The sequence below is a fragment of the Calonectris borealis genome, chromosome W (assembly GCF_964195595.1).
Source record: "Calonectris borealis chromosome W, bCalBor7.hap1.2, whole genome shotgun sequence".
Classification (NCBI taxonomy): domain Eukaryota; kingdom Metazoa; phylum Chordata; class Aves; order Procellariiformes; family Procellariidae; genus Calonectris; species Calonectris borealis.
In genome coordinates this window covers 44,986,831-45,002,899 of record NC_134351.1, presented here as the reverse complement: position 1 = coordinate 45,002,899, position 16,069 = coordinate 44,986,831, and the positions used below count along the sequence as shown (strand labels likewise).

Genomic DNA, 16,069 nt, shown 5'->3' with positions numbered 1-16,069 from the left:
ATGTGAAACAGTGTGAGTATATATGTGGCATTACTTTAATTGTTGTTTGCATCAAAGTTTAATATAATATATTCAAACATTGTGTTTGGGTGGAGGTTGTTAGGTTTTCCCAGATGTGTTTGTTCTCCCAATTCCTGGTAACTGAAAGTTAGGGAGTGTAAGGCACTATGGGGTGGCAGCTGCTGGGACGGCCATGAACGTAAGACATCAAATGCCGGATACGTGATCAATCGTTTCAGTGATTTGGATATAATACGTGCAATTATTAAATTAGGAAGCTGAGCTGCTTATGCCCGAGGAAACATTTGTCATTCGGGATTGAATTTGTCTGGGCAACTGACGTGCCTCTGCAGAAGACAAACTATGCCAAAAACGCGGGGGGAAACCAGCAACACCTGTACCCTAGAGCAGGGGTCCCTCAGTCCCGTGTGGTTACCGGGACAGGAAGGGCCCCCGCAGGCACCCGCCGCGGCCTGGCCCGGCCCGCAGACAGGCCCCATCCCAGTCCCCGGCCCGACCCGGACCGCACGTCGGGCAGAGGCGGGAGGGCCCGTTACACAGCCCCGGGACACGTCCCCTCTGCAGCGCACCACTCCCACCTCTCCCCGTCAGCTCTCCTGGCCCCCCCCCCCGCCCTCACAACCGCGCCCCCGCCCCGTCCCTGCCCTTTGCACCCCGGCCCCTGACCCCCGCGCTAACGCCCCCAGCCCCCACCTCGCCCCATTCCTACACAGCGCGCTCCCGCCCCCCGCTGAGCGCCATTGGCTGCGGCGGCCCGTCCCTCACGACGCCCCTGGCTCGGGATTGCCTGAGCCGCGGCTCAGCCTCACACCAGTGCGGGGAGAGGGGAGGCCAGTGGGGCTCGGTAGTGGCGGCTCTCGCTCGTTCCCTCCCTCCCTCCCTCCCTCCTTCCGTTGCGACCAGTGGGGGCGCGAGCGCCGCGCCTGCCCGCTCCGCTCACCCCCACCCCCGCCGCTGTGGTACCTCCCCCAGCCTGGGCGGTGGTTCGTGGCGCTGCGTCTTCTTACCGTCCCCGTTCCTTCCCCTGTAGGGCATTCCTCTACTCTATAGATCTGCTGTCTCCCCCGGTCCTCGCTGAGGCCAGGGAGGGGGCGGGAGGCTGAATCGGAGGGAGAAGGGGGAAGTGTGCGAAAGGAGGCGGGGAGAGAGGGCGGCAGCGGGCGGGCAGGTGAGGGAGGCGGCCATCCCGCTCCCCTCGTGCCCGCGGCGGCAGTGCGGAGGCGGTGGCCGCCGCTCTCGGGCAGCGCGGCTTCGGGGTGAGGAGTTGGGGGCGGAGTGGCGGCGCTGAGCGCGCCGGGGAGGCAGGTGGGCGAGGGGCACTGCGGTCTCGCCGCCGGGCATCGTTTCTGTCGGGCGGTCGCGGGGCAGACTTCGGCGCCGCCGCCGGCAGGAGCCGGGAGGAGCCCGGCTCCGCTGACGTCCTCCCCCAGTGCACACGCACGTCGCACGCTGCACTCCGCAAGCGCCCCCGTCGTCGTCGAAAGCTGTTGCATCTTTTTTCTTTTTTCTTTCCCCTCGCTCTCCTTTCCCCCCTTCCCCCTTAACGAGAAGAAAACTCGATTGGATTTAATATATTTCCTTGGGTTCGGAAGAAACTCCTGCCTGCTGGATCTGGTTTAGGCGTTCGACAGACAAGGTAAATTAAATGGTAAAGGCTTGGGGAGCAGCAGCAACAACAACAGAAAAATCCTTCCTCTGCTGAAGGGGGCGGGGAAGAAGGAAGGAGTTTACGCTTCATTTTGATATCCTGTTTTTGGCCTTTATTTTTTTGTTTTTTTTTCTGCCTTGCATAGTTTAGCTGTCCTTTGTGTTTCTCCCCCTCTTGCCGAAATGCTGTTTGTATGGACGTGATCATGGAGATTGAAGAAAGAATCTGGGGAGATCGAAAGTTTTTAAGCTCCTCAGACACAGAAGTCTCTTTGTTCGTATTGAACTGAAACTGCTCGACTCCGTGACTGTGCTTCTTCAGCTCCTTCCCTTCCAAAACGATTGCTAACCCTGCAAGTATAATTAAGTTCTCAGGAAATAAGAAAGTTCTAAAGGAGGTAATCTCTTTTATTTAATCGAAAGATCTTGAGGCTTGGTGCTCCCTGTATCTGCTGTTTCTTGTTTGTCTTTTACCTTGTTTTCTGGAATATCGGTTAGTGTCTAGCCGGTCGTCTTCAAGATAGCTGTTAAATTTCTTTGTAAAAATGTTTCCTCGTAGTCCCCTGTAAATGTTGTTGCAGTTTTTCCCCTCGACTGCTGCCACCACCTCTCTTCCTCCCCTCTGCCCCCTTTCTGTCCTCAAGATGACGAATTGGATTGCATATTTTTCAGCTTGTATAGGAGAGGTCTGTATTGCATTTTGATCCTTGCACAAGTTTATCTTAAGAACCTCAATTTAAAAAAAAAAAAAAAAGCTAGCTAGTGGTCTGACTTATTAAAAGTATGTGTAGTTGAACCTCTGAGTTAATGTAGCCTTGTTTGGTTTTGGTGACCACTTTCTCCTTTATCATTTTTTAAAGGAGTTCCGTTTGAAGCTGTTGGAGGGGAAACTAAATGCGAAGTTTTGGTGTAAGGTTTTGTACTGCTGGTGCTTGTGATGTTATGCCAACTAACTAGTTGCATGTAGTGAAAGCAGTATTGCTCACCACAGATTCATTTCACATGCCTCAAAGAGGCAATTATGGGTTAGTTCTTTCGTGAAGGCAAGGAATTTCTCGTATTGTGAACATTCAAAATGAGCTAGAAGCCATAGCTCTGTATTAGCTTATTTAAATTTTTGTTCCTGTTTGACAAATTCAAAAGCAGCATGTTGGTCAGGTAGGATGTGCGTGCTTCAGTCTCTCAAGTGTCTGAGATGTGTTGGTATTTGTGAGACTTGGACAAAGTCATTTCTATGCAAAAAAATTTTAAGAGTCCTACATATGTAGTTCTTTAACAGCACCAAGTAATGTAGTGTATGATGAAAAAGTTATTAATCCAGCTCCATATGTTTGATATAGTGTGAGGGGAAAAATGTTAACATTTAACTGACCTAAAGTGGCTTCTGTGGCTGATAACAAGTAAATGATTTAGCTTGCAATTTATAGACTTACCTTTCCAGGCAGCAATAAAGGTTATTCTTAGTAGGCGTTTGAAAGGGCTGAACAAAATAAATGACAGTGAACTTCATTTTCCTTATATGGCTGATGCTTGGCAGAAAAGCAATGGAGTCTAAATAGAGTAATCCTTTCACAAAGAACGATTGCTTTCCAAAGCAGTGTTTCAGTCCTAATAATGACTTGAGATTCTTGGGGGGGTGGGAAATGTAGCAATGCATGACAAATTTAGTTGTAAACCACTATGTTCTTAACGGATGCAATTTTGTTTCTTTTCAGACCTTTTCTGTTTCTCATGATCCACTTGATATTTTTCAATGTCGTGTAGAAGAATAGATCCTTGTAGTGGAGCCACAACTTTTTACATCAGTGTTTTGTCACCATGGTAGCTATGGATAAGGTCATTTTTAATCATGAAAGTGTAATTCAGTACTGCTTTTACAGCTAATAGTTATATCGTAGAATGCCATTCATGTCATTAACATAGATTAGGAGTTATGAAGGAGTGTATTCTTTCTCGAGATCAACCATCTCAACTAAAAATTGGGCTGACATTGATATTCATATTATGAATAAAATGATTTAAGTATACACACGGTAGCTCGTGTTTGAAACAACACTTTCATAGGTACGTGTCGATTGCTTGGGGAAACATTCTTTTGACCTGGCTGTTCCTTGCTCATGAATTAAATTAAACTCATGTAAACTTCGGTAATTTTAAGTAGGTATGCTTGCAATCAAAGAGCTAGAAGTTACAGCATATGGCATACTATGGAATATGATTATCATGAGAATGATTATCATATTAGTAAAAATATGAATAGATTTGTCTTACGAATAAGCTGCCCAGTAGATAATGTTTGGTATAAATGTAGTGCTCAATAGGGTATCTGTTTGCACATCATATTCATATAGAATTGATTAGGGGACTCCATGGAGAAAGTATTACTGATTTGAAAGTTGCTTAGTGTATTAAGCTGGTGATGTAAGAAAACAGTGTTATGATTTGTCCTCAGTGGAATTCATTTGGAGTCTGTAGTCCTAGGCATAGAGCGCCATGCTTGGAACATCAAAGCTAAGGGAAGGCTTGCACATATGTAACATACATTAAAGGTAGCATGTTAGTGTAGGTTCTAGAAATAGAAGGGGATGGAAGCATATTCCTCAACTCAGCTTTCCTGTAGGAGTGTAATGAATCATTGGCTGTCCGCTTTGGTTTCTTGTTTTGTTTGTCCTTCCTGCTCCCAAGCAAAAAGGAAAATCTTCTAGGGAAAATGTTACGTAAAGATCAAATGTTTGATATGTCATCTTTTCAGTAGATTCTCCCTATGGAATAACCTGATCTGCTAAAGGAGGGTCTGATGTTTACTCCACACAGAGGAATTACAAATCTAACCTTTTCCGAACAAGTAACTAGTTGAGTTGATGGAAAAGCTACACTTGCGGGTATGAAAATAGTAGGTTGTATCTCTATGTGAGCATGCAGATGTTGATGGTGACAGTTGATATAGGTAGTTAAATGTGAATTATCTGGAAAATGAAGATTTAGAAACATCACTATTTTACCTTTGTCAACTTAAGTAAAACAATATGTCAGACAACACTTTTCACATCAGAATGAAAACGTTAACGGTAACATGTTTATCAGTTTATGTAGTAAATAGTCCATAAATAACTTTTTTTTTTCACATTTAAAAAGCACAATATTTGCAGTAACCTATTAAATTGCTAGCTTAGTGTCTTTGGAACTTAGTGTTAGGAACTTTAGTGTTGTGGGTAACTTGTAAACAGTTCTGTGGCTACTTGCACGGCAGACTCTGGTCCAGTTCTGGACAAGAAATACTTTTTTTGACAGGGTGGGAGCTTGTCAAAGCTTCAAACATGGATTTTCTGTAATCCTTATAGTTCTTTTCATCTCTTGGAGAGCAGCTGCAGTGTGCCACTGCAGTTTCCAACTGTGAAGGTGGCATGCAGAGCCTGCTGTATCAGCACAGCTGGCACACTATCTCCTGCTGAGTAAATATCAGTAAAAATTAGTGGGCCTAAATAACACTGCCTAGGATACTTCAGTAATAATTAATTGTTAAGCAATTCTACTGAGCTTAAGATTATAAGGGGACAGATGATACAGAGAGAAACTTGACTGCTCTAATGAAAAGATGGGTGTGGGGTTTTTTGAAGGATATTTTTGTTGTGAAAAGATTACTTTATTGAAATACAGCCTTCATTCTAATTAAGAATACAATGTTTGTGTATTGTGAGTAAAACCTTATAAATGTTAAGTTTTGAGAGCGAGGATGCTGATTTAGGAGAGATTTATAAATCTCATCTTCTGTCTGTGTAAGAAAAATGGAAAAAGTGAATATTGTTATACTGGAATTGGTAGTATTTTTATTATATAGTAATTGGGATAATTTTGCTTTTTCTGCTGCTCTTCCTCATTAGTTACCAGTTCTTTCTAAGATACTTGTTTCTATGATGCTGTTGTGGTTTAACCCCAGCCAGCAACTAAGCACCACTCAGCCACTCGCTCACTCCCCCTCCAGTGGGATGGGGGAGAGAATCAGAAGGGTAAAAGTGAGAAAACTCGTGGGTTGAGTTAAAAGACAGTTTAATAGGGAAAGCAAAAGCCGCGCACGCAAGCAAAGCAAACCGAGGAATTCATAGAATCATACAGGTTGGAAAAGACCTCCAAGATCATCGTGTCCAACCGTCAACCCAACACACCATGTCCACTACACCATGTCCCTAAGCGCCTCATCTACACGTCTTTTAAATACCTCCAGGGATGGTGACTCCACCACTTCCCTGGGCAGCCTGTTCCAAGGCCTGACCACTCTTTCAGTAAAGAAATTTCTCCTAATGTCCAATCTAAACCCCCCTTGGCGCAACTTGAGGCCATTTCCTCTTGTCCTATCGCTAGTTACTTGGCAGAAGAGACCAACACCCACCTCACTACAACCTCCTTTCAGGTAGTTGTAGAGCGCGATGAGGTCTCCCCTCAGCCTCCTCTTCTCCAGGCTAAACAACCCCAGTTCCCTCAGCCGCTCCTCATAAGACTTGTGCTCCAGGCCCTTCACCAGCTTCGTTGCCCTCCTCTGGACACGCTCCAGCACCTCCATGTCCTTCTTGTAGTGAGGGGCCCAAAACGGAACACAGTATTCGAGGTGCGGCCTCACCAGTGCCGAGTACAGGGGCACGATCACCTCCCTGCTCCTGCTGGCCCCACTATTTCTGATACAGGCCAGGATGCCATTGGCCTTCTTGGCCACCTGGGCACACTGCCGGCTCATGTTCAGCCGGCTGTCGACCAGCACCCCCAGGTCCTTTTCCTCTGGGCAGCTTTCCAGCCACTCTTCCCCAAGCCTGTAGCGTTGCCTGGGGTTGTTGTGGCCGAAGTGCAGGACCCGGCACTTGGCCTTGTTGAACCTCGTACAGTTGGCCTCGGCCCATCGATCCAGCCTGTCCAGGTCCCTCTGCAGAGCCTTCCTACCCTCGAGCAGATCAACACTCCCACCCAACTTGGGAGTTCATTCACTACTTCCCATCGGCAGGCAGGTGTTCAGCCATCTCCAGGAAAGCAGGGCTCCATCATGCGTAATGGTTACTTGGGAAGACAAATGCCATCACTCCAAACATCCCCCCCTTCCTCCTTCTTCCCCCAGCCTTATATGCTGAGCATGACGTTATATGGTATGGAATACCCCATTGGCCAGTTGGGCTAGCTGTCCTGGCTGTGTTCCCTCCCAGCTTCTTGTGCACCTGGCAGAGCACGGGAAGCTGAAGAGTCCTTGACTAGCATAAGCACTACTTAGCAACAACTGAAACATCAGTGTGTTATCAACATTATTCTCATACTACATCCAAAACACAGCACTATACCAGCTACTAGGAAGAAAATTAACTCTATCCCAGCCGAAACCAGGACAGATGCTTACATTTCAATATGGGCATTTGGCTTATTACTCTTTGTTTAGTTTCACCTGTACTTCCCCTGAAGGTGATACAGGGGCATAATGTTTCAACACTAAATTGCACCTTCCACCTTTAAAAATACATTGTGACTTTGCATGATTGAGAAATAACACTAAACAAACCTCTTCTTTTGATCTAAATGAAACCAAACTGAAGCATACTTATGTTGGAGAACATCAGCATTGTGACTAGCTTCCCTAGGGTGGTTTAAGTTGAAAAGTAGATTAGTTGTTTCTGTATCCGGAACTAATTTGTAAATACTTGATACTAAGCGATCGTTATACATAGGAACAAGGAGTGATGATTAAGCAGAGCCTGAGGACAATATGAACTATCTTGGCTGCTGTGGCTGTTCTGGAAGTTGTAATAATGTCAGAAGCGGAGCCTCTGGAGCTTCTTGCATTTGAAGGCTGAATCTTGTTAGATAAGATAGTGTGTACTCTCCTCCCCTCTTTATCCACTTCAGTAGATAATGAATGGGATGGCCATACTCTTCTGTCCTATCTTTTGGCAAGGCCAAGAAAACGTTAGGTAACAAGTCTTTTACACAACTTTGTTGATTAAAGAAGGCGGGGGAATGCTTTGTGCCTTCCTCTGTTCTGTATCTGTCCAATGATTAGGCACAGTCTAGGCCCTGAAGATTACTTATGATAGTAAAGACAACTTCTGTCCCTGTAAGAGCAAAGCTACCAGAAAGAAGGTAAGTGATTCCAAAATGCACAACTCTTTTCATAGCTTCTCAATTTTAAAAAATGCAATATTATATACCCTTGAATCTTTTGTAAATAGAACTATGGTTTCTCAAACTTTTGTTTCATGCTTTTGTATAACTGAATTCTGCAAGTATAAAACTGTTATATATGCAAAGTAAAACAACTGTTAAAAGCAAACATTCTTTACGATTCTCTTATTTAGATGCACATTGTGAGAATAATAACTAGAAGAAATTGCAAATTGGTATCCTCAGAGTGATCAGTTCAGAATTCACTGGGTGCATGAGCTCCCTTTCCAAACACAAAAGTCTTCTAAGCACACTGAATTCTCCAAGTTTGTATAGCTCAACATGTACAGTGCTGTGCTTCATGTCTTGTAGACCCTGTCATGAAGTTGGCTGGGGTGGAATGAACAGAGATATATAAACATGGTCCAGGTAGTGAATCGTCTGACTATTCTGGATTATCACACACTTCCAGTGGAGGAGACTGCAGCTATTTGAGTAGAATTTCCTTTCTAGGAACAGCTAGGAAGGAAATACTTGTTTTAAAAGTGTTGAGCTTTGTGTTCTTTTGAACTTAAAATTGCACTTCTGAAGTAGATGCTTGGGGTGTAGTTGTCTTCCTGTGAGCTCTTAGTGCTCAGCGGCTACTTCTTGTGTCAGTTGTCTGGGGCTAGCTTTAGGAGTAAAGGAGCTCTGAAGTGGTTTGAAGTCTTACTAAAAGTTACAAATACTTGAAATGAAACATTTCTAATGCAACTTTAATTTGGAATGGATGGTATCTCCCTCTGAAGTGGCCAGGGGCTTATTCTCCTTGGTGGGGAAAGCTCCAATGTTAATAACCGAATTAAAAATATTTGAAGTTCTTTTAGTTTGTTAAAGGTAGCTGCAGAAGGATGGTTGAAAAACAGTATCTCTCTTGGTGTCTGAAGTACTGTGCTTTGAGTTTTACTGCTGCCTTTGGAGCCTTCTCATCAGGTTTCAGCTCTAGTTGGCATGGGAAGTTCCTGTAGCACCTGTGTGTGTGTGGGGGGCCCTCTGTCTTCCCAGACAGTTCTGGAAGAAAAGTTTCATGTTCTTCCATAGTCCTCTGTCCCCTAATGTGGGGTCTGCGTTTAGTACAGTTGCAGAAATTACTACTTCAGCCTTCCTAGCCTTCTTTGCCCTCCTTGTCTTTGGAGTTTTTCAGTACGTATCTTCTAAAACTTCCAAAGCCTCCTAAGAAGGAGAGGGCATAGATGTTTTGAGCTGCATCAGTACATCTAAACAAATGTCTGAAATGCAATGCCAGATGCCTGTGAACGTCAGTCACAGGTTCAGTCATCCAAAATTACTATGGATGTCATTTTAAGTGTTTGGATGGTGGAAAGTGTTTCCAGGCTTGTCTGGAAGACTTCTGGTAGGCTGTAAAGAAACTTTTCAAGAACTGCTGCTTTTTTCCCCCACGTGTGACTGTAGTCATCCTGGAATTAATCTCCTTGAGGGGAGAAATGATAGTTTAGAAGATGAACCCAACTGTCAGCAATTTGATCAAATTACTGCAGGTCTTCTGCCTGTACTTACAGGTAACCCTGAAGATAGGATGGAGGTTTATATTTGAAACTGGATATCAGAGAACTCATATTTAAATAATGATACTAATGTAAATTATAGTGTGGGGTTTTTTTTTCCTCTGTGGAAATGCTATGCTTAATAATCTGTACGTGCTTATGCATGCTTGTGGTTAAAACAAACAAAAAGCTTGGCTGCAGAAGCATTTACAAGGTTGAGGCCTGTATTTTCAGTAAAAGTAGACTGAAAAGTATGGCAGTCTAAATCTTTCATGACTTAAATGCTCTGTAAATACTCACTTTCCATGCTTATGCTACAGAGTATTACATGCAGATGTTGAATTTAATTAGTTTCCACTTTGGCCACACTTTGGTAGGCGTACCTGAAGGAGGAGATGGATATGCAGACAGCTGTTCATGTGCACTGATAGCCTGCTGGTACACTTGCTTGCTGTGGCAAATTAGTCTGTGGTGACCTGGAATGTCAGCTTGGTAGCTAGCTCCTTTTAGGAGAACATAGTTATTTTGGGTTACTTCTGGTCACATAATCATATGTGATGTTAACCCTGGAGCTGCAGGTCATTTAAATTCTGAGGTGCTTTATAATTTTTTTTTTTTTTGGGTTGGCAATAAAGCTCATCACTGAGGAAGAAAATTCAAAAGTTCACATATTTCTGATCCAGCCTCTATACCATTTATTTCAGTTGTGCTTTAGTAAACTTATACAGGATGGTTTATTGTAAGTAATGGAGAATATTTATGAATTCTTTAGTAGATCTCTTTCTGGGGAGGAATTACAGGCAGAGGGAATCGAGTGAAGAATGCTAGAAAATAATATTTGGAACAAACCTAGAATTTTACTTTAAGGTCACTTTTGTTGGTTCACATACAGGTGTTGGAAAACTATTAAAAACAAGGTAAAAATTAAGTTAAGGACTCAATTCTAAGTAGGAAGAGGAGAAAAAGATGGTTAAACCTGCGAGTTTCCATCCTTTCTGGGAATGTGACAGGAAGGGGAAATCAATTGGAACTCTGAATTTGGCAAGCCATCTAGCTCTGATTCTGATGGATAAGGTCAGAAACATTAATATGGGAGAAACTATCGGAGCTTTACTATTTTACTATACTGTTGTTTAACTATAGTGCATCTTATTTGTGTCTTTTCTTTTAGGATACTTTTTTCTGAATGATATTTTGTGGGGGAGGGAGCTTTCTGTGACTATTAGAAAATCCTGTTCTTCCTGTGCATTATTCTTAATCTAGACTTTAATGCTTTGGGTCCAGTACCAGAGGTTTCATCTAAACAAATAAAAAAAGTAAACAATACAAATACTAGAAAAGCAAGATAGACTTAAAATAGACTTTAATTGACTTAGATGAGAATAATTTACTCTTCCATTTGTATTTATCTGGGTGAGCTCCTCTGTTTATCAAGGAGCATTTATTTTGTCTTGCTTTACTGAAGCAAAGCAGAAGTGCTGAGGATCACGGCATTCCTGTGTGCTTTTTGCAATGCTGCTCTTACTAGAGAAAAGCAGCGGAGCAGGCAAACTTTTCTGTGGGATTTTCCTGTAAGAAATCTGTGGGAGAGGTATTGTCAAGATTTCAAATGTCCTGTAGTCTTTCATGACATTAGTGTTACTGAATTGGTTTTGCAGCAGTCTGTGACGCCTCAAGGGAAAGATTATGGCCCTGCCGATGGAGCAGGTTAAAAGAAAGTGTTATGGGATGGGAGAGAAATAAGTCTTTAATCACTACTTTTTTCTTGTCCTCTTTATTACTTCTTTCTTCCCTCTACATAAATCAACTGGTCAAGAACCAACAAGATGTTCCTTAAACTTTTAAAAATGGTGCTCTCCCTCTTTCGTCTGTCCCAGATGGAGTGAGTCCCCGCCTGTTTCCACTGAATTCAAGTATATATTTGCTCATTTTAGGTTCATAGATAATCCATCATTCCATTTGTGTTAAATCTCGATAAAGTTCTAAATTTCAACTTCAGAGTATGAAATATCTATAGAGGAATGACTTTCACTCAAAATCGGAATGTTACTCATTTTCCCCAAACTTGTATTAACTTGCTTTTAATCTTTTAAAAGTCTGAAGGGAAGTACCCACTGGACAATTAAAATTATTTGAAATCAGTTATGAAATTTTCTGAAATTCCTACATTGTGCTATTCAGTTCACTTTTCCTATTCTGAGAAAGAGGCTGATGTGTTAATAGCAAATCAGTAGGGCACTGTCCCACGTTTTTACTTCAATAGTGTCAAAGTAGTATTGTAAGTCTCTCTTTTTTTTTTTTTTTTTCCTCCTGCTAGAAAGCACAGGATGTCAGAAGTTAAGTAACACTTTAAGCTAAGTTATTAAAATAACTTTGAATTCAGTTTTGAGGCTATAATTTGCACCGTGATGGGAAGGAAGAATCTTAGTTCTACTTAAAACTCCTGCCAGGTGAAAAACTTGTTTTTAACTTTAGATAGTGAATTATCATCTGTGTTGATAACAGCGCTTTAAGAGAAACTGTGCTTCAATATAATTGTCTAAATTCCAAGTAATTCTTTTTTTTTTATTGTAAGCAGTAAGCTATTGTTCTTCCCCTATCTAGAGAGGCAAAAATACTTTGGAAACCATTCAAGAATATCTGTTAATTTTGTTGTAACAGTTGCTTATCTGATCTTCAAAATGCCTGATGTAGTAAAATAAAAATAACATAAGATCTCTTCTTTTTTTCTTTAGTCATCATCTGTTGGCATAGAGAAACACAACACTAAGTGAAGAGAAAAATAATTTAGTGCAAAAAATATTAGTTTAAATGCTTCATTACTGTGTTGGGAGTGAAAGGAGATATAAGTTGGCAAAAAACAAATGCACATTGTGAGAGCAAAGCTGAGTAAATAGAGGACAAGAATAATTGTGCTTAGCCACATGGGAGATGTGAAGAGTCTTGTAGTTAGAACCACAGTTCAGGTGAAGAAGATTAATTCCTGTGCATCACAATTGTGAGCTACTAATTGGGATGGATCTGGAATTATGTATCAGTTGTAAAATGAATGTAGAAGATAAAATAGACAATAGGTACAGTTCAGGGATTCCTGTATTTGGCCAGGACAGTGACTTAAAACTGCCGAGAATAATATTGAGCTAATATGTGTCATAATTATTGTATAAACTAGAGGGAGAAGATTCTTAGAATCTGGAAAATACTGTTTTCCTAAATATTTTTCAACTTTTGCTCTTTACAAAAATAGTGGCTACTCCTTATTGTAGCAGTGAAAAAGGTGTATTAAAGGAAAACTCTTCTTTTAAAGCTGCATTGTAAATAAAAGCTTACTGTTAGTAGTACTGCATTTTATACTAAACAAATGCAAAAGCAAAAAAAAACCTACCTTGTTGAGGTGGGTAACACTTATAAAACAGAGAAAGAAGTGTTCTTTAAGGGGGAAGTATTCTAAAGTAAAATGGAAGTCCAGTTGTGTATGCTGTTTCTGTAAGTAGTAATTTTCATTAGGGCATTACGTAGTATTTTAAGTGTCAGGATGCATCTTTACTTGCGTGTTTTTGGTAGGATTTTTTTTTTTTTTTTTGAAATCTAACAAGCCCCAAAGGGAGAATGAATACACACATCCAGGTACACTCCACTCTTTTTTAAACTCTGGTCTAAGAATGTGTTTCCACTTCTGTTCCTCTCACAACAGACTGAGTTGTATAACCTGTTCAGATTTGGTGCAGCAGTTTTTTTGGGCAGTTTATCCATTTTGTTATTGGCTAGAGGGTTTTGAGTGTGGTTCCTCCTTCTCCTCCCATGTACCCAACCTCTGCTTGCTTTGTTTCTCAGTCTCATATTGTTTTGGGCCCCCTATGTTCTTCTGACCTCTGTTGTTTGATGATCCTAGCTTTAACTAGGGATTCTGGCAATTACTTTTTGGGGGAAGTGTATGTAAAGCAGGGCATCGGGAGCTGTTTTGTTTTTATACAAGGACCATGCAATCTAGAAAACAAAATAATCAAGTAACCAGGAATCTTCTGATAAGAAGTACTTTCTTTTTTTTCCCTTTCTGCTTTAGTTTGTGCTGAACTGTTATGCGTTGCAGGTTGCCTGAATTCATCTGCAGGCAATTAGATGGAAACTCTAGTTAATAGATGAGAAATTACGCTGTGTATTGAAATGCTGCATATTTACAGCAGTGCAGCTTGCTTGTTTAAAAACCTTTGGTATCTGCTGCAGATGGCTGCATAGTCTAAGGACTGGTTTCCTGGCTGCATTGTACATGAAATGCCAAACATGTTGAGAGCAGTTTTGTTCTGGAATGCCAAAATATATGTCAAATGAATAAAAATATCACTCTCATACGAAACAGAATGTGGTAGTTAAGTTTTTCAAATCTGTTTCCTTTCCTGAATTAAGGGGTTAAAAAGGACTTCTTGTATTAATTATTGAGGATAGCATTGAATATCAATTGCTGACTTATACTTCCAGCATTTTCAATACTGTTTGTTTCCCCATAGACTTTTTTTTTTCTTTTGATTAACATATGCCATAGACTGAAATTGAAACAAGGAGGCTGTGGTGGTTTAACCCAGCAGGCAGCCAAACACCATGCAGCTGCTCGCTCAATCCCCACCCCACACAGTGGGATGGGGGAGAGAACTGGGGGGGAGGGGGGGAAGTAAAATTCGTGGACTGAGATAAAGACAGTTTAATAGAACAGAAAAGGAAGGGAAAATAATAATAATAGTAGAATATACAAAATGAGTGATGCACAAGGCAATTGCTCACCACCCGCGCTGACCAATAACCACGGAGCGATCACTACTTCCTGGATCACGCCTACCATTCATATACTGAGCATGATGTCACATGGTATGGAATACCCCATTGGCCAGCTGGGCCAGCTGTCCTGGCTGTGCTCCCTCCCAGCTTCTTGTGCACCTGGCAGAGCACGGGAAGCTGAAAAGTCCTTGACTAGCAGGGTACTTGGCAACAACTGAAAACATCAGTGTGTCATCAACATGCTTCTCATACTAAATCCAAAACACAGCACTAGGAAGAAATTTAACTCTATCCCAGCCGAAACCAGGACAGTATCCACCCCTTATTCTATACCATCTACGTCACGCCCAGGTCTCACATTTTCCACTACATCCCAATTAATTACCACCACATTCACTGTCTTAGGATGTATACGCACAGATATCATTCCCTTAGTCTATGGGCCATCCCTCTAAAATGTCCATTGAGTTCATTTAGTCCATGACTTTGGGCTCCATCTGTCATAACAGTCTTTCAGGGCAGGAGAGATGGTGTGTGGTGTTGGGCTGTTGCATCCTGAAGCCAGTTCTGATTCCATTATCGCTGCGCTCGTCCGGTTCTATCATTGTTGCACTTTGCGAGGTTTCATCAGAGTTCATTCTTCATTAATCTGGGTGATTCTTACTGCAATACCGTTGATATGACATATATCAACCATAGAAGTGATGACATACAGTATTATACAGCAATTAACATCATACAATCCAGTTCATTGGCTATTTTCACCCAAAATCAAATCCCCTTGAGGTACACATCGGACTTCCCCATCCTTTCGCATCACGCACCAAGTGCACCCAGGCCCTTGAGCAAAAGCAATCCCACGGATGGGTTTTCCCTTGCCCGAGGCAGGAGTAACCCAGACTGTCTTCCCCAGCATATTCTTTATGTGCACGACAGGGACTTTATCCCCCTCTATAGTACGTAATGGTTTTGATTGGGCAGGGCCAGCTCGAGTGACAGACCCCCTGGTGTTGACTAACCAGGTGGCTTTTGCCAAATGTGTATCCCAATGCTTGAATGTCCCACCACCCATTGCTCTCAGCGTAGTCTTTAGCAGTCCATTGTATCGTTCGATTTTCCTGGAGGCTGGTGCATGGTAGGGGATGTGATAGACCCACTCAATGCCATGCTCTTTGGCCCAGGTGTCTATGAGGGTGTTTTGGAAATGAGTCCCGTTGTCTGACTCAATTCTTTCTGGGGTGCCATGTCGCCATAAGACTTGCTTTTCAAGGCCTGGTATGGTGTTCCGGGCGGTGGCATGGGGCATAGGGTATGTTTCTAGCCATCCGGTGGTTGCTTACACCATGGTGAGCACATAGCGCTTGCCTTGTTGGGTTTGGGGGAGTGTGATATAATCAATCTGCCAGGCCTCCCCATATTTATATTTCAACCATCGTCCTCCATACCAGAGAGGCTTTACTCGCTTGGCTTGCTTGACTGCAGCGCATGTTTCACATTCATGGATAACCTGTGCAATAGCGTCCATGGTCAAGTCCACCCCTCAATCATGAGCCCATCTGTATGTTGCATCTCTTCCTTGATGGCCCGAGGTGTCATGGGCCCACCAAGCTATCAATAATTCACCCTTATGTTGCCAGTCCAGGTCCACCTGAGCCACTTCAATCCTAGCAGCCTGGTCCACCTGCTGGTGGTTTTGGTGTTCTTCAGTGGCCCGACTCTTGGGTACATGAGCATCTACGTGACGTACTTTTACAGTCAGGTTCTCTACCAGGGCAGCAATATCTTGCCACAATGCGGCAGCCCAGATGGGTTTACCTCTGCGCTGCCAGTTGTTCTGCTTCCACTGCTGCAGCCACCCCCACAGGGCATTTGCCACCATCCATGAGTCAGTATAGAGATAAAGTACTGGCCATTTTTCTCGTTCAGCAATGTCCAAGGCCAGCTGGATGGCTTTC

The 16,069-nt window shown here is 42.7% G+C and overlaps 1 protein-coding gene across 7 annotated transcripts in view; it reads left to right on the top strand.

The window, feature by feature from the left end:
- The first annotated feature begins 1,278 nt into the window (after window positions 1-1,278).
- The window catches only part of LOC142074733 (erbin-like), a 181,308-nt gene continuing 166,517 nt past the window's right edge, over window positions 1,279-16,069 (top strand). For 2 of the 7 annotated variants that reach the window (XM_075135578.1, XM_075135577.1), the window contains exons 1-2: window positions 1,280-1,657; window positions 1,815-2,066. The gene's annotated coding sequence lies outside the window, so the exon portion shown is untranslated. Of the gene's footprint in view, window positions 1,658-1,814; window positions 2,067-16,069 lie in introns of all 7 variants that reach the window. The other 5 variants (XM_075135576.1, XM_075135581.1, XM_075135580.1 and 2 more) reach the window with 4 other exon arrangements.